At 34.9% G+C, this 19679-nt stretch overlaps 1 protein-coding gene across 1 annotated transcript in view; it reads left to right on the top strand.

Moving 5' to 3' along the window:
- The first annotated feature begins 4138 nt into the window (after nucleotides 1-4138).
- LOC117983690 (uncharacterized) overlaps nucleotides 4139-19679 on the top strand; it is a 154969-nt gene continuing 139428 nt past the window's right edge. The window contains exon 1 of the mRNA XM_034970311.2: nucleotides 4139-4292. The gene's annotated coding sequence lies outside the window, so the exon portion shown is untranslated. The remainder of the gene's footprint in view (nucleotides 4293-19679) is intronic.

The following is a 19679-nucleotide window of genomic DNA, read 5'->3' as shown; positions in this document are numbered from 1 at the left end:
TAAGAGTTGTTTGCAATTTGCGCCCCGCCCTCGCACGGGTGACGTGCGGGCATACCCCGATTGCCATCTCGGTCGTGTACTATACCTGCTCTATTAAAAATATACTGAGAAAAATGTAAAATATAGGTAAGTAACAGCATAATTTTCTTATGCCATAAACAACAAAAGATCGCTATTTTCCGGGAGATATAATGTTGGAAAATTTTGCGATACTGGTTAGGATAATTTGTTCATGAAACTTTATTCAATTGCTATTTCGGGATTTTTTTTAAATTCGAATTTCCTTCCTGCTATCATACCTTAGAATAGAATAGAATATATTTTATTCAAGTAGACTTATTACAAGTGCTTTTGAATCATTATCTAGTTTAATTTACCACTGGTTCAGTTTGCCGTCGGTCTAGTTGGAATACCTTGGCGCGCATCTACCGCAGGTAGGTATTTTTGGTGTAGAATGAGTATATTTTTAAATTGCGCTTAATTTTTATCAACATTTGTCAATACCTAATTTCCAAATTAAGTTTAATAATTATTATGGTTAAAGTTACTCAGACCGTGCTATTTTTCAAAACAGTTGGAAAAGTTTTGTCGGAACTTTTATATGTGGAAATACTACGTGAAATTACGGAGTCCTTCTTGTCTATAAAATATGATGAAGCAATGGCAAGCCGCGTGCATTTGCCTTGATCTTGTAAGCTTTCAAATGGATTTTAAATCCGTTTTCATTATTATTGAAAAAGGTTCATATTGTACACTGTTAGGTACTTATTCTTGTGTGTTGAAACGCCCATATTAGAAATACACAAATTTCCTGGAAACAGCTAGTTTATTTATAAATACTTACTAAGAATCTTAATGCATAAACTAGTACATACTATGGATATAATATAATATAGAACGATGTAACAACATTTCGGCCATATTTCTTCGCTGAAATCTGTCTTTGTACACACAAATATTTGAACGAGCAAAGCAAATAATAAATGTCTTTTGCCTCGTATTTTGTTTACTTCATATTATTAACTTGATTGTCTATCTGAAATAATGTTGGCTTTGGGATGACTTCATTTACCCACCGACATGAAGAATAAGCATAATAATAATGAATGAAGCATTGAGCATGTTAACTGTAAACAATATTACCACAGCAGTTACAGTACGTATACCACATCCACAGTAGAGTTAGCAGGAATGCCATTCCTATTGCTTAATTTTAACGCATGCCAGTGTAGAAGTGAAGCTAAGATTTTTGATCATTTTAAATTTAATTACTATTTTAACCAACTTGCGCACCGTAGACATACTTTTATTCAATGTGCACACAAAAATTGTAAAGTTGCTCTTGATGCATGGGGTAGTGCTTATTTTGTCCTTGTTAATCGGACTTAAATCATAATGGCCCTGTTTTGATGCTCAAAAATAAAGTATTAAATTGCCATAATTTTATTGAAGACTAGCGTTTGCTCGCGACTTCGTCCGCGTGGAATACAATAATTTCAAACCCCTATTTCCCCCCTTTGAATTTTCAAAAATCCTTTCTTAGCGGATGCCTACGTCATAATAGTTATCTGCATGCCAAATTGCCAGCACGATCCGTCCAGTAGTTTGAGCCATGCGTTGATAGATCAGTCAGTCAGTCAGTCACCTTTTCATTTTATATATTTAGATGCTTACTCTTAAAAATATTCTTTACATCCCTGAGAACTCCGTCCTACTTTTTTCTTGAATTTTGACGAAACTCACCGCGTAATAGACAAAGGGTAGTAGGTACATGACATGACTTTTGTAGGCATCCCATGTAGGATTCTAGAGTTAGGGCCATCCATGAAAATCCGGGGCAGTTCAGCTAGTTATATATATAAAATGAGGCTAAAAAATGTGGAATTTCGCATTCCGTGCAAGGAATTCTAATAAAAAGGGAACCTTTAGAGATACGAACGACAAAAATTACGATTTTGTTTTGTATCAGTTCCGTCCCTTATAAAGGTTTTACTGCCATTCGTATGTAAATTTGGCAATTTCGCTAAGTAGGTACAGAAGATATTTTATGCAGTAGACTTTTGGAAAATTAAAAGGGAATCCAATTTCGAGAATCCGAAAGGAATAATTAAAATTCTAGGCTCGTAGCTTTGCAGTATACATACAAACGAGATCCAGAAGACTAGCATTTGCCTGTGACTACGTGATAGATACGTCATTGTGTATTTAGGTTTTAACTTACCATAGAAAAATTTCTTCCCAGGCTAAAAATGGCTTTAACCTTGAATATCTATCTATATAGATCTGCCTGCGAAAGTCCAGTCAAAATTTCCTTTAAAAGATTAAGTGGTTTTTTTTAAAGAATATTAGCCATATTAAATGACTAATATTCCCCTTTCCTCTCCAATTAAGCGTCAGGCTTGTGCTAGGAGTAGGTACGACAATAGTGCAACGGGCGGGGTTTGAACCGTCGACCTTTCGGTTTTCAGTCCACTCCAATACCGGTTGAGCTATTGAGACTCAAAGTGTTTGATGACGTGTAACCTACGAGCTTAATAGTTTAGTTTAATATTCTTTATTGTACACCAAAAAGAAAAGATACAAAAAAGTAACGTATAAAAGAAGAACATACAATTAGCGGCCTTATCGCTGTGAAGCGATCTCTACCAGGCAACTAGGTTGAAGATACAACTTAATACAAAGCAGTTTCTAAATCTCTCACGGACAATAATTAAATTTCAGGTCTTTTTATATCTAGTATCCACTAGGCATAGTAGATTGTTTTCAGTCCACACAACAACAGCCTAATGGCCTGCTAATGCTCAAAGGCTAAAAACTTCATGAGGGCAATAGCGTGGAGTGTTTCCGTACTCACATCTACATACTAAGTAGCATTAACAGGCTTTGCTGGACATTTTAGCGCAATTCATCTCGTACTTATTTACGAGTAGAGCTTTTAACCTGTCAGGTGCTGCTACTGGATAGAAAATACCCCAAAGATCTCATCGGCATTTTTTTCCACATATTCCTCAACACTCATAATATTAACCTTAGCTTAGTGTTATGCAGAAGTAGATAGGTATACTACACGCATTCAGAAGTTATAAGTAGATACTTATCAAAAGTGATAATGTTGCTTTTACGTGTATTACGGAAAGCATGTTTTTGCCATTTTTGTATGGAATTTGTATTTTCAATTTAGTATAATTATTTAATCAGTTCTACAAAGACTGATATTTATTTTAGATTTTAACTTTACAATAATAATTTTACAGGCATAAAATTAATTTGTATTTCAAAATTTATGCCACTGATCTGAATATTTTATCCTGTAGGTACCTTTGTGTTCTAAATGGGCTGGCTTTTGCTGGGTTAGTAAATTACATTAACGAGGCAATTTTAGATTAAACGAATTATATTATTGTAAAATGTAGATAAAGTAATTGGCATGGTATCTTATTGAACTGGGAACTTATTACATGCTAACTGGAATGCTAAATCTCACAGCAGATGAGGTAGGTACTTCAGCTGCAAGGTTAAAGTTTAGTTTATTACCTAAAATTCTTTCAAAGTCGTGTCTAATTCATTCTTTTTGCTTTTTTGTACCAACCACATTATTTGACAATGGACTGTTTTTACACAAAGTTATAACATCTGACCTCTATATAACTCGTTAAAAAAATACTATCGGTCTATAAAGTTTCAGTAGCACAATTTTCCACTTATAGTTAACGGTTATTATAAGACGTTAACCGTATTATCCCAGATAAGTTGCGTAAACAACTCTCCGAGGAATTGAGGCAAGCAGGTAATGGTTTAATTTAATCCCGTATACTGACCCAGGATATAAGTAAGTATGTGACTCATTTTTTATATATGTGCTATCAAAATTGCTACACATTGGCCATCTCCGGTTTTATTACCGGATTATCTTAACATGTACTCTATAAATTTTATCGTCAAAAAGAGACCCATATATTATAACTTTCGGCTTTAAAAAACCACACAAAAAGTGTTCAGACCGATAAACCGAGGATCGGAACATTGACACAGATCGGGACGTCCCGCAAATCCTAAATTTATGTTCGTTTTGTAGTACGCATGCGTAGGGTTATCTCGCTAGGAGGGGGCTAGAGTGTTAACCGTATCGGTGGTGGATGGTTGTAACGGCTCCTTGCGTACAGAGATCCGCGAAGTGTTAAAATGCTGTGAAGTGAATCCAAAATACTATGGAGTGAGTGATTGAGAAACAGTGAAGTGAAAACTTTCTAAAATTTAGTGTATGTGATGTGTAATTTTTGGAAGTAGTTTTGGTAAGTTTGCAACTTAACTTATCTTTATTTATTGTAGTGTTAAAGTTTAAGTTATGAATGTCAGTTACGTCCGGGAAGGACGCAACTTTAAAGCGTGTATGTTATTTGCCTATCAGTTTTTACTATATTTATTATAGTATTTGCTTATCTTCTTCTTCTAAATATATAAAAGGAAAAGGTGACTGACTGACTGACTGACTGATCTATCAACGCACAGCTCAAACTAATGGACGGATCGGGCTGAAATTTGGCATGCATATAGCTATTATGAAGTAGACGTCCGCTAAGAAAGTATTTTTAAATATTCAACTTAACAACCATGCACTTTGTTGTATGTAGGTATACTTAATAGTCAAATGGAAATGTAAAAAAATATCGGAGTGCAGTATACACTGAATAAAATACTACTTACGAGCTACGTAATTTGAGCATGTGCACTGGGCAGTTTTTAAGTTAATAAATGTGATACTTGGGTTCATAGTGACGTGACAGATTTACTTCAATTCTCATATGACGTAGGCTAAACTGAGTTCACCTTGGGAGTGCCTTAAACTCTTAACAGTTTTACTAAGATTATCTCAATATCGCCTCAAAACGGTATAAAAGAAATGTTTTTGTTCGTAGCCTCCTACGTAGCACGTAGTAGAACCGCTACGAAATTGTAGCAGAATTCAAATTAGAAATGAAAAAAGACACGAAAGCCGTTCCGCAAATTACTGTGCTGTAGTTTGTAATTTAGCAATTGTATTGTAACAGTGAATATCACCAACTGTCGATGCCAATTCTGAGCTGCGGTTTTCGTTTTAAACAATAGCAGCTGCTCTCCTATTAGGGCGTTAATTCGAGTCAATTTCAACAACGATTAAAGTAAAGAGCGTGATTTTACAAGCTTTTATTTAACAAACCTTGCAACTAAATTTAGGACCAGTTCCCCCTACCAATTGAGCTGAATTTGGGAATACATTATTTAACTTCGATGACAATGCAATATTTTGCCATGGACGTGGTCATAAGAACTCCTCAACCTCAGATTCAGGCGGCGCAAGACCGTGGCGTGTGGACGTCCCTACAAGAGACCTATGTCCAGCTGTGATCGTCTATCAGTTGATGATGATGATGATGATTTGTTTTAGTAGGTACGTTTAAGTAAAAGAAAAAAAATTAATTGAGGATAATTATATAATTATCCTCAATTAATTCTGACTATATAGTCAGAATTTTAAATTTAAACCTAAGCTCGTTTGAAATTTTGAAAAGGTACATATTAACAAATTAAAGTTTGAAAAAAATTGATAATTTTTTATATAAATCGTCACAGTTCCTACAAAAGACTTATTTCCAGCAGTATATAAAAAGTTTTTAATATTGCACAATACCTACCTGCCTACCTACTCAATATTATTGGAAGCCATTTATCACCTACTGTTTTCAAGTGACCTGATTTATATCTCGATACAAATAAAAGCTGCTATTGAATTGATTTCAGTTATCAAACGCGTGAAATACCAGTCTCTTTCAATTTATCTGCAAAATTGCCTATAGGTTCATCCATTTGGTGACAAAACAGATCTACTTTTAACCCTTTCAAATAATATTGGACATCATCAGTTTGCAATTTTCCCATATTTCACGAACCCGCGCGCTTTTCCCAAATGCCTACGTCATAAATGGTTGCCAGGGTCGAAATATCGATCATTATATTATTATCTTCGCATTAAATCGTGGTAGGTATGTATGTATTCGTTGATTTATATAAGATATATAAGACGATGCCCGCGACTTCATTCGCGTGGAACAAAGATTTCTAAAAATCATATGGGAAATCTTTGATTTTCCCGTATCAGGATACGAGCGATCTCTGAGCCAAACCTTAAAAACCGTTCGACAGTTAAGTCGATAAATTAACAGGCATACAAACAGATAGATACACAAAAAAACAAACATTACACAAAAAACCGGCGAGGGTTCCGTACTCGGGTATTTTTTTCAACATTTTGCATGATAAATCAAAAACTATTATGCATAAAAATAAATGAAAATCTGTTTTAGAATATGCTTTACCTGCATATTTACTTGGTATAGTTATCGTACTTTGAAAACTGAAAATACTAAGCATTTGTTCATTACAACATTTTAATTTTTTTTGTTTCACGTTACCACAAATCCACAGTTTTCAGATATTTCTTTACTTGTGCTATAAGACCTAATTACCTGCCAAATTTCATGATTCTAGGTTAACGGAAAGTACCCTATAGGTTTTCGTGACAGACATGACAGATAGGCGGACAGACGATAAGGGTTCCTTTTTACTTTTGAGGTACGGAACTTTAAAAAGCTTATTATGTCAATTTATAAAAGTTTGCGCAGACAAAAATCATATTGACTCAGTTTTGTGTCTTAGTTATTGAGCAAATAACAATACCTGCACAATTTGTGGATCTAAATTGTACAAGCGGTCCACAAAATGCCTAGCTAACGTTTAACTTTCGCGAGCTACGACACTCTTCAAACTTTTAAGTTCTTTTAAAAGTCATCTGTTACCTATTTCTTTTAGTTTAATGCTAGGAAGGGACTTTATGAGTTTTTGATTTTGTGTAATTGATTTGTCCTAAATTCCGTCTTTGGATTTAAAAATATGTCCATGTTAAACAGATGGTTGTAAATAAATGATTATACTTAGGCTTATTTCAGGCATAACCCATAATTATGTAAGTAGGATAAAATGTACTTCCCTATATCCCTTCCCTACTACCTGTATGGCGTAGTGGTGAGTACTGTGGTCTTATGAGAGAGTGGTCCAATTTTCGATTCCTGGCAGATTGTTGAGAGGCTTGGTCACCGCTAGTCACCGTACCTAGCGACTACGGTATGAAGCCACGTAGAAACTTAGGGGAGCAGCCTGGTTGGCAGCATCTATCTTATACTGCATCAATATTTACCATCAATAGAGATTGCAGTCAAGAGCTGACTTTAAAAAATGAACGTGACGTACGGCGTAATATACGATCAACATTACTTGGCATCGCCAGTCGCCTGCAAAATTGTTTGCTGCTGCAACGTTTAACTTTTGCGACTTATACGTACTTTACTGTTCAAAGTTTTACGTACTCTTCAAAAGTCATCTTGAAAACTATTTTTTTATTACTAAAGCAGTTGTTCTCGGAAGCGTTTTCACCGGCTTGTGAATTATTTTTCATTTCAGTGATGGAAATATAATTTATTTCTGACATGCGCTGCGTATAAACTACAAATTAACTTAAACTATAGCACTTGTACATTTGAATACAAGAACATTATTAATAAATTATATAGCAACCCTGAGGAGATAGCTATCACTGGAAAAGGGGAAGGAAAGTGACCTCGAGTACGTCAGACATCGATCGAGAAAAATCCGATCTTCCGATCTTCAATGAAAGAGGTAACAGCTTTTAGGGCGATTACGCTCTGCATACGATCCGAATCCGTGAAAATACGTTCCGAAGTAGTCATAGAACCATTTATATGGTGGCTTACGCACTAGCTCCGACTTCTGTCATTCGAGTTCTCTCCGACATCCGTGAAAATATCTGGTATGTGGCTCGGGTTCAAATAAATGACGTAGATAGAAGCTAGGATTTCGATCAGAGATTTCAGATTAGTGCATATCAAATATTCGAGTTCGGTCCAAGTTTTTTTATATTCGTATTTTCACGGATTCGGGTCAGATGAGTGCGTCACCGCTCTTAATAGCCCAGATTACGACCCAGAAATTTAGCAAATGGAAGAGGACATCAATTATAAATAACATTTTCAGGTAACATTTGACAAAAAAATATTTTGAGTGAAAAATAAATGTTTCCCATTCGTGCAAAAATTATCATTATGTAGCTCTACCCCAAATCCTTAAAAATTCATTTTAAAGCGCCCGACAACAAATTATAATTGCCAGTAATTTGGCAACAAGAATTATCCTCGCAAATCATCGTCGACCATTAAAAGCTAAAGCCCGTGGGGTCAGACGCTTTATTTAGATTGTTCTCATAAACAATTTAATGACCCGATTAGGTATTTTATCATTTAATTTCAATACACACTGTATTATGAGTGCTTTTACACCTTCTGTGATATTAATAACGTCCCTTCTCTCAAATCGTGTTTTAAAACTGTTTAGAGAAAAGGAATAATGTAGTTGCCACCATTCTTGAGAACATTTTAATAATGAGCAATTATTTTGTGTTAATACGTTCATTTATCTTTTTAATACGTAAGCCCACTTATGTAACTACTTAAAGCTATGGATAATTCGATTATTAATATCTTTTATTAACATTCAAAATGACAAAAATAATAAAAAATATTTTTGACTCCCATTACAAAGAGGTTCTCTATTTACAACAAGTGGGTAGGTATATCTTTTCTATATAGGTAAATTTCAATAATATTTTATTATGTTCACTTTAAAGTGAACCTAATAATAGGTATAGCAATATTAAAAAAGTATACAAATTACATCAAGATTTAAATACCAAAGTAACTTCCAATTATAAAATTAACAGCTATTTATTGTTCTAAGTTGAACCGTCATTAATTACCGACAATTATGTTATATTTTTGGGAAAACAAAAGCCTCGCGAGCTCTTGTCGAAGCGTATTACTTATCCCTCGTGAATCCACCGGGCTTGTTAGTATTGTCCGCTCGTAAACAATATCCTTAATCACTTGATTTTACTGCAAATAAACTTGTGGAAATACATGGAGTATTATTAAATGTACCTATACCTACTACTAAAAGTTTATGGATTGACTAGCTAATGCCCGCGAATTCGTCCGCGTGGACAACTTTACCAATTTCAAATCCCTATTTTACTTAGGGGTTGAATTTTAAAAAATCATTTCTTAGCGAACGTCTATTTCATAATAGCTATCTGCATGCCTTTCAGCTCGATCGATGTTTGTGGATATAGATCAGTTAATCAGTCAATTAGTCAGTCGGTTAGCTTTTCCGTTTATATATTATTTGAACTAATATTATAAAGAGAAAAAGTTGTGATAGTCTAGTGGTTAGGACGTTCGCCTTCTAATCGGAGGTCGAGGGTTCTATCCCGGGCACTCGCCTCTAACTTTTCGGAGTTATGTGCGTTTTAAGTAATGAAACACTGGCTGAGAACTGAGAGTTTTGCATAATGTTCTCAAAGGTGTGTGAAATCTGTCAATCCGTACTTGGCCAGCGTGGTATACTATGGCCAAAACTCTTCTCACTCTGTGAGGAGACCCGTGCTCCGTAGTAAGCCAGCGGTGGGTTGCTCATGATGATGATGATAAAGAGAAAAGATTTGTTTGAAAGTTTTGAAGCTTTGTTTGTAATCGATAAACACAAATTACGACTGATTTTATTTTAACACTTCTTTCACCATTAGAAAGCTATAATATGCCTATTATCAGTAGTACCCTTATTATAAATGCGAAAGTGTGTTTGTTTGTTGGTTTATTGGTTTGTTGGTTTGTTGGTTTATTGGTTTGTTGGTTTGTCCTTCAATCACGTCGCAACGGTGTAACGGATTGAGGTGAATTTTTTGCATGGGTATAGATAAAGACCTGGAGAGTGACAGAAAATCAAAGAGTTCCCACGGGATTTTTAAAAACCTAATTCCACGCGGACGAAGTTGCGGGCATCAGCTAGTAATAATATATACAGGGTGTTAAGAACATGCTTGTTAAAACTTCGTGAAAAGGTTGCATTTAAGGCCTGTATGTGTATAAGTCTTATACATATTATTATCTTTGAGGACAGCATTTACCTTATTTGTATTTTATTTAGAATATTGTAATTTATTTAACGCCTAGGTAGACAAATATTTTACACCTAGATATTAGTGAAAGAGTCATAAGAAAAATAATTAAGACAATAATACATGCTATTGTGTAGAATTATAATTATTACAAAATGGCAAGATTCGCTCTAAGTATAGCGTTTTTTTACAAAATTAAATTTTGAGATACAGGAGCTCATATTTCAAAAGCGGGTTCAGTTGAATTGTGATATTTGTCAACCTCGAGGGCTCTTAGTTTGAGGGTCAATGGTTTGTTTGGATTGCCCACTTGAGTCTAATAAATTTATGATACACTCAGCTGGGAGATATGATTTCATGAAGAAAACAAATTACTATACTATTATATACTATGAACTATAGTGGATTTATTGACAACTTTTTACGGCAGGTATTTTCAACTAGGGAATAAAATGAATCTTTGTGTTAAACAATTTTGATTTAGCCATAATTTACTTTTTTTTACAGATATGCTGAGATATCAGCAAACATATTTTAGTTTTGAGATTTTTATAACCTACTTAGATCGAATTAGGTACAGTACGCGGCCGAAAGTAATGTACATCTACCTTTAGAAGGAGATAGCAAATTTGTAGAGCACTGTCTCTGTCGTTGAGACCGACAAAACATCATATAGGTGTGACAGAGACAACGCTCTACAAAGCCGAAATGTCATTATAAATTATTATTCATATCAAGGACAAAGTATACATTACCATACCTATCGTAGTTAGGTATAATATTTGTTAACATTATTGATAGGGCAACAAGAGTGCTGTAGATCTAGATGATGTCCAGGGTCTCATGATGGAGCCGGGAGTTGGTCATAGAGACCTTTCAAATACCCATAATACTCGTAACTCCGTCGTGTATGGGCTTGTTGGATTTGTCTTGACATTTTCTTTTAGTATTCATAATAATATGTTATATAGTACGCGACAGGTTGGGATGGCAATCGGGGTGGGGACGCCCCTCACACGTGCTAACCCAGCACGGGATAGGGCGGATGACGTGCGGGTGTGGGGGCCCCTGCCTCATACCCCGATCGCCATCTCGACCTGTCGTACTATATTATGGCTTAAAATAAAAACTTATTTTAAAATATTTTTAATTAAAGATATTTGCAATACCAAAAAGTCAGCAGTTAAGTAACTATTCACCTGTAACTGGATATAGGAAAAAACCGGCGTTATACCTAGGTGTTGGTATTGAATTAATTATTTCAAAATACATTTTGCTGTTGCAGAATACACCATTAAAATTCAACCAAATGGAGTAAACTTACATAAAGCTCTCCAGAGCCGAGCTTTAACATTCGTTGACAATGTCCTGATAAATATAATTCCTGCGAGCCCGTAAGGCTCAAAGCATATTAGCGCGAAGTCGAAGCGCTGCAACGCGTCTTTATTCCTTTCGGAGCGCGATACTCAGATAGACCCAAAGTTCGGATTCTGTCGGTTTTGTAACTTTTTATACCTATGTATTTAAAAATCATTTAGAAGTTTCCTTAAAGTGTAGGCACTATGACAAAAATTATAAATAGCGTTATAATATCATCAATAATAATAATAATAATATAATATCATCAATAATTGTTGTCCTGGAAAATATAAAGTTCCCACGGGATTTTCAAAAACCCAATCCCACGCGGGCAAAGCCTTAGAGCTATACTCAATATATAAATAACGTCTTTATTCAAATGTTCCAAGATAACTTAACTTTAACTCTACCGAAAGTATTTAATGTGGACCAAATTATTTGCAAGAAGAGCGTAGACCCTTGATTCGAGTTTGTGTGTGAGTGTGTGTGTGTGTGTAACGCAGTGACTAGTGGGCGGGCAATAAATGGCAAACAAATTAGCAGCAACTATCTACGCTACGCCTCACCTAGACTGAACAAATATGCCTTGAGCCTTGACAATAACGTGTAATCCCTGTGGAGCTCCAACGGTTTGTTCAGTTTGCCCACTCGTATCATACTCGTAAACAATAATACGACTTCACTTTACCCACGCAAAAATCATGATTATTCGAAAAATATTCGAAAATCATTCTGGAATTACAGTTTTAATCCTCTTAATCTGTGAATACTCTACCTACAGTTTTTTCATGCATATTTAATAATAATTATGTTAATTTAGACTATTCTAGTATGAGTTTATCTTTATATTCAAACTTATTAATTATTATCATTAATATTAATAGCTTGAGGTATAGTCCGCGACAGGTCGATATGATCGGGTAGGCAATGTCTCGCACACCCGCACAGCCCCCGCACTAATCCGACAAACTGGTGCGGAAGAACGCGCGTGACGTGCGGGTGTGCGGGGCGTCCCCCGCCTCATACCCCGATTGCCATGTCGACCTGTCGCGTACTATACTTATTCATCTTTGCGATCGATAGTAGGTAATTATTTTCCAAATTACTATAAATCAGAGGAAATTTATTACTAAATCAATGTTAATTAACACGCGTAAATCCTGGGAGTTATTGGGTTAACTAATTAAGAACCCTCTACACGATATCAACGTTGCAGTGTTGCGCTTGAAAGCATTCAGTAATATTATGACGCATTCGTTTTCATGCGCACGTACCCGACCGATATCAGCGTAGAAGGAATTCAAGCCTTAGATGGAACTAGCTTATGCTCGCGAATTCGTCCGCGTGGACTACACAAATTAAATCCCTATTTCAATTCCTTAGGGGTTGAAATTTCAAAAATCATTTCTTAGCGGATGCTTACGTCATAGCTATCTGCATGCCAAATTTCAGCCCGCTCCGTCCAGTAGTTTGAGCTGTGCGTTGATAGATCAGTCAGTCAGTCAGTCAGTCAGTCATCTTTTCCTTTTATATGTACTATATTTAGACTACATATTCCTATGCAGTTCGTTAGAAAAACCAACTTCAAATACCGATATCTATGCATTTCTCTAAATGTAAATAACTGCATATTATAAATCCCTGTAACTTTAAACTTTAAGGGTGTCTGGCAAGGGGTTGCCATGATAGTAAGTATCTGGCAATGCATGCCGTGATACTATTCTGAAGAATTAGAATTATATAAAAAATTAGACTTTATATTTTGCCGTAAGATTTTTTACACCTTCTGTTATCTCCCAAAGCCACCATGATCCAAATAAACGTCCGCAGTGTTGGAGACAATACGCAGATAAAATTTCAGCTTTTACAAAATAACGAAGGTCTGACACGCGCTGGCTCTTAGTCTACTAAGTATATTTGAATTACTGGATTGTTCCTTTGAGGTATTTTGTACACAATGTAATAATTCCTTCTTATCCAGAAAAAGATGAAAAGATAAAAGCCTACTGCGGTTGAGTAATTTTCTATTTAAGTTACGAGTATAAGGCGATTATCTTATGACTTTTCTACCTAATGAAATGAGTATCTAAATTGTCTTGGAATAGGTATAAACAAGAAAAACAGTATAAAATACCTAGCTATACTATATTATTATTTATATTTAAACTAGATGATACCCGTGACTTCATCCATGTTAATTTATAGTTTTTAAAAATCTCCTGGGAACTCGTTGATATTTCTTGACAAAAGTAGGTAGCCTATTATATATGTCCTTGCCTAAGAAACAAGTTATCTCTGTACCCGTCAAAACAGTTAGACAAACGGGTTGAGAAGTTGGAGGTGTTTCAACCCCGTGCTTTAGAAAGCTCGTAAAAACGAGAGTTTTGCGTCTGATCTCTCTCGAGTCGTTTCGGATTGCCGTCCCATTGGACTACGAGGATGAGGGATGATAGAGTGTAGGTGTACCTACCTGTGTTTGTGCACACCTGTGACCTGTGTTGTGTATTTTAATATTTCCTGCGTTGGCCGCTCGTGGCCAAAATTCGACCGATTATGAATATTTAAATAAACGTTCCAATGACAAAGGCATTTTTGGAGTTTAATATTATAGCACTTTAATAAAGGAAGCCCTGCGGGCATTTCATAGAAATGTCTAAACGAATTTGGCGCATTTCTGTAAGGCCTCTGGCGATTGAAGAGTTGGTTTTCTTTAAGACTTATTTTACGAATGGTAAAGCCTCTCTTTTAGACCTTTAAGTGACATAATATACCCAGTAGACCTTTGATGTTATTATACCCTACAGCTATAAGAAAGATATTTTTTAAATTTATATACTACTTAGGTACCTACTTAGAGAAGTTGAACTAATAGGATCAATTCTGTCTAGTAACTTCAACTTCTCCAAAAAAGTTTGTTACCCAATTAGTTCAACTGGCTGATATTAGTTAAACTTAGTGGAATCTGGTCCTGGAAAATTCCTATCTAATACACTCAAATAAAGTGGATTAGCTCTCATTATTATTACTACTATTGATAATGTCTGAGGAAATATTAATGTATGAAGCTAAAGTATACATCCAGATTTTTGGGCTTAGTTTTTAGAATTTTAGGTCTTTCAGTCATTGTCACTTAAAATACAATCAAAAATAGAGATTGATCCGTATTTTACGCGAGCAAAAGCAATCAATTTTCCAACGATAGATACCTACTCTGTAGCTTATTCATTCCATTTTTGCATAGGTGGTCTTACCAATTGAGTTTGAGTTGAGTCACATTAAAATACAAATATTTCGTTCTGCAAATCAATAATTTGAGTTTTAATTTTTCTCTTGAAATGGTCATATAATATGATGATGAAAATTGCATTTAAATTCATTAAAAATATTTTACAGTAAAAATTCTATAGGTACACAATACGCAAACGTGGATTTCGTCTTTATTTTATACTCAAGGAACGAGAAGCTTTAGTTTGCGATCTTAAAACCGACAAATCGGTATGGTTATAATACAACGTACAGCCCTGCCTGCTCTACCGCTAATAAACGTGCAGGAAAAGGAAGCAACCACCACGTAACACCATACTAATCTTCTAAAACACACTCTAGTTTCATTCCGACACCAAAACAACTTGAGGAGATTTTGACTCTTCAATACTGTTTAGATTTTAGAGATTCACAACTACCAACTCTCTCAAATGAACGAAAAAATTTAGCGCGTGATATCATAAGACAAAACAGTATCTTTTTCCATGTGATTTCTTCACAGCTCTCAGGACCTGCCAACACACTTCAGATGCTACAAAATATTCAGTTATGATAATACACGCGTTTTTCGTTCATCGAACCTGAATAATTTTGTTAGGTGTGCCGAGCTACGTACCGAAAATTCGATTGGATGTATGAGGGCGCCATTTGTTCGTACGAAGCGCTATTTTGTATACAACGTGTTAATAATATATCGGTTATCCTGAGCTTTAGACTTGTGTTAAAACTTTCTTTTGTACGTACTATATTATCATATTTTCCATATGATATGATTGTTACTTGTCTATATATGTATACTTTTTCCCACGCGAGTTTTTCTATCATAAGTAATTACTTCTATTTGTTAAAACTTATATTAGCTATATTTTTTTTGTATTCTATTCTTTTGTACCTATTTATATACTTTAATATACTTTTTTTTTAATAAAAGTAAATAAATAAGCAATTTTCCAATTTAAGTCCAGGGTATGCCAGGAATTAGTAGGTATACAATTAATTATTATGTGGTAAGGAAAGAATAGATCTATTTCCCTTCTCAAAGCAGGGATATGTACAATAAGGACCAGTATCCTAAAATAATGTGCGCAATTATTACCTACGGCCGACGCAGTTATGGGATGTAAACTGCTTGCTATACATACATACATACTAGGAAGAGGTTTACGGTGTTACAGCAACAATCATCATCATTCATCATCACGTGAGATCTTACTCGAATGTGAACCATAAACGATAAAGCAATGCACAGTGCAAACTAAGTCAAATGCTAGTTTATGTCCAATATCCATGATGAACTATGATCGTAACACACACTGACCTCTTCTAATACAAGTAGACACGCTGGACCTGCGATTACCGACCCGTTTTTGAAGCAAATTGATTTTCGCCATGATATTTGCCGACACTGATAGCTGCTGTGAAAACGTCATGTGAGCGCTGTTACGTAGTAGGAATAAAATGTTAGTGATGATGAGACATTTATCAACATTGTGTGAACACGAGTACCATTTAACACAAATTTTGAATTTTAATTCCCGGTAAGCTCGGTGGGAATCATGGCGCTTTAAATTAGCACAAAAAGTAGCTGTCATTTTATATGGCATACCTTTTCCAGCGTATTTTTTTAAGCTCATTTCAGTGGTGCAAACTAAGGCAAATGCTAGTTTATATCCAATATCGATCATGAACTGTGGTATAGTTCATATCACATGATAACTAGGCATCGGTTTGTGAATGACAGCTTCGACATGTGGTTAACCCACGGTTAACCGTTAAAAGTAAATTTTGAAGTCCCTATCTGAAATTCGAATACGTCAATACTCGACGAAAATATTCAATGAGAAAAATGTTGTATGCTTTTGCATCGTAAAAACAAAGGCTTTTAACCCAAAACGTGAACATTGTTTCACATAAAACCAATTTATAAGATAAGGGAGAAAATAGGGTTACGCACTCGCAATCTGAGCCCCAATAGATCAACTTTCAGAGGCTATTTGAAATTTGGAATTTGGTTCAAAACCCCAATATTCTTTAAAAAAATTAAATCACTATTAACTCAAACAGATTTATTTGCAAATTATTTATCAGTAGGTAAGTATAAAATATTGCTATATTCGTTTTGATTGAAGACTGTCGTCAATTCGATTAATAAAATAAATCCAATAAAAATAGGGTCTTTTCTTTTTTGAAAAGAAGTAAAAGCTGTTAAAATTTGTTCATTGGTCCATAATAATATTATTATGAATAAAACATCACATAGAGACTTTACTGTGACACTTCATAACAAAAATAAGATGGGTACGTTACTTGAAAATTTTGTTTAGTTGTGTACGTATGCATGATAAATAAATAAATACATTGAGGCTGGTTGTTCGAAATTTCTCTAAAGCAACTCAACATACACGAGGCTTCCCACACTCACGAGGGACTTGTACTTTAAAAGTTTAAGGAATGTAAAATGGAAATACCGCTAGTCTTCGTAATGCCTTAGGGGGAACACTCTTGACGTAATGAAGTGGCTCGACCACGGATAAATGTGAATTCACCCTCCTAAGATTTCCCAGGTTTTATGGCAGAGCCAAATTAAGAGTTTAGTGTGATGAAGCGACTCCGTTACATCAGCAGATTGTGGCCATAACTTAGTGAATTGTAAAACTTTTATACCTTACACACATTTTGCTCTTGAACACGATTTTACTTGATGGTTAAAGACCTAAGAAGAGTAACTTTAGCGTTATGTAATTAATAGAATGATCATAACCCGCAGCAATGAGGCAAAGAAAGAAATATTTGAAATAATATGATCCATGGAGACGCAATATTATGTCTACGCCACTTCTCTGCCACTCGCCATGAAGAAAAAGTCTTAAGATAACTCAAGTGTTTCTACCTTGTTTAATTTTACGTAATCAAGCGCAGTGGCAAACCATTTATCTTACCCATTACGTCATAATCGATCGGTCCACAACTTGAATTTGTGAATTTCCTTTGCATAATATGAAATGCTTTATGGAATCAGTTATTAGTCAATTTACGAAATAGATATTAGACAGGCTAGGAAAAATATCTTTGTATCTAACAAGAACCACTACCCATATTTTAAATGCGAAAGTGTGTGTTGTTGTTTTTCCTTCACATCGCAATGGAGCAATGGATCGACGTGATTTTTTATCTGAAAGAAGTAAAATGAAAGATTTTTAAAAACCTAAATCCACGAGGACAAAGACGCACACATCAGCTAGGTGCAAATAAATTCTTTCATTTCATTTCATTTCATTTCATTTTAATATAAACTGAAACTTACTATTTCATGCAGTAGGATTTCAGAACCCACCGTATTCAAGAAATGGTAAGGCCATTATTATTATATTGTGATTAATAAAAAGAGGGCACTTTCGGTGGAAACTTACACTAGTCCTCAAATTTAAAGTTGCTCAACGTGCTATGGAAAGAGTTATGCTCGGAAATTATTTTAGGGTTTTAAAGTATTGCGACACTTTTTGTTGGCTGTCCCATAATGTGTTTACCGGTACATGAACCATTTGAATAGTCATAGTATTGGTTAAGGCACAATACCATCACAATACAATATCCAAGTTTAAAGCAAAAGCATTTAAAATATCTTCAATTTCTGTACATTCTTCAATTTCACATACCGGCAGTGTCAGGCCATTTATTACGCTCACCCTTACGCTGCAACCCATCGGTCTGGCACTTGGATTGTGCCGCTTCCTTTTAATATGAAATGCTTACTTGCAATATCATTTTTGAATGAATTTTTCAGACGAATATAGAATATTTCAGAAACTAGAATTTTTTTAAGAGCATTTAAATTACTTTGAATAGAGTAGAATAGAACAATATAAGTGTAGTATATTATATCTGCTTATAATATGCGGAATTTCTGAGTATTCTATATATAAAAATGAATCGCTGAATGTTTTGCTGATCGCAAATCTCGAGAACAGCTAAACCGATTTCACTAATTCTTTTTTTATAACATTCCTTGAAGTACGAGGATGGTTCGCACACACAAACACAAACACACTTTCGCATTTATAATAAACTAGCTGATCCCCGCGGTTTCGCCCGCGTAGATTTAGGTTTTCAAAGATCCCGTATAGCCTATGTCACTCAAGAATAATGTAGCTTTCTACTGGTGAAAGAATTTTTAAAACGGTTCAGTAGTTCCAAAGATTACCCCCTACAAACAAACTTAACGACATTACCTCTTTATATAATAGTATAGATATAGATATAGATATAGATAAATGACTAGCTGACTCGAGAATAGCTTTGCTCGAGTGGAATTGTTGGAAATCGGTGAGGGGGTGGATACTTTGCATTTTTGTCCGAGAGCCCAAATAAGTATAAAATTTCATAAAATATATAACTTGACTTTCATAAAAAAATTAATTCCCTACATAAATCACTTGAGGATATTATTATTTCTGAAAATCCTGAAACATGTATTTCTCCATTTTGAACCCAAAGGATTTCTCCAATTCTTATTTTGCATGATAATGTTGGGTTGGGGTTTTGCGTACAATATTGTATTATCAAAATACGTACGTAAGAGAACAAAATAGCGCAATATTATATTACAAGGTCTAGACAAGTTTACATCAGTAACATAGTTTAAATACCACGCTTTTAGGTTAGTGTGTGTGTGTGTTTGCTCACAAACCGAACACTTAGTTTAGATGTGTGTTTCATTTCTTGGGAAAGCGGAAATATAACGGATATGATTGTAATTTGTTTACATTTCCAGTAATCACTATTTTCAATAATTTCACTACCCTTCTAGTAATCTATTGTGCAAGTGTTCCTGTTATCTTTTTACCACCAGAGAATTGGATCGACGAAAATTGACACTAAGTTAGATTAAAAATGGTTGAAGCTATATTTTGTATCAACTTTCGGATAGACTGTCAAAAGACCGTCAGACAGAAAGACACATTTTCACATTAACAATAGAACAGTATGGATAGCCATA

The sequence above is a fragment of the Maniola hyperantus genome, chromosome 7 (assembly GCF_902806685.2).
Source record: "Maniola hyperantus chromosome 7, iAphHyp1.2, whole genome shotgun sequence".
NCBI lineage: Eukaryota > Metazoa > Arthropoda > Insecta > Lepidoptera > Nymphalidae > Maniola > Maniola hyperantus.
The sequence above is the reverse complement of the archived record's forward strand: the minus strand, read 5'-3'. Positions and strand labels throughout refer to the sequence as shown.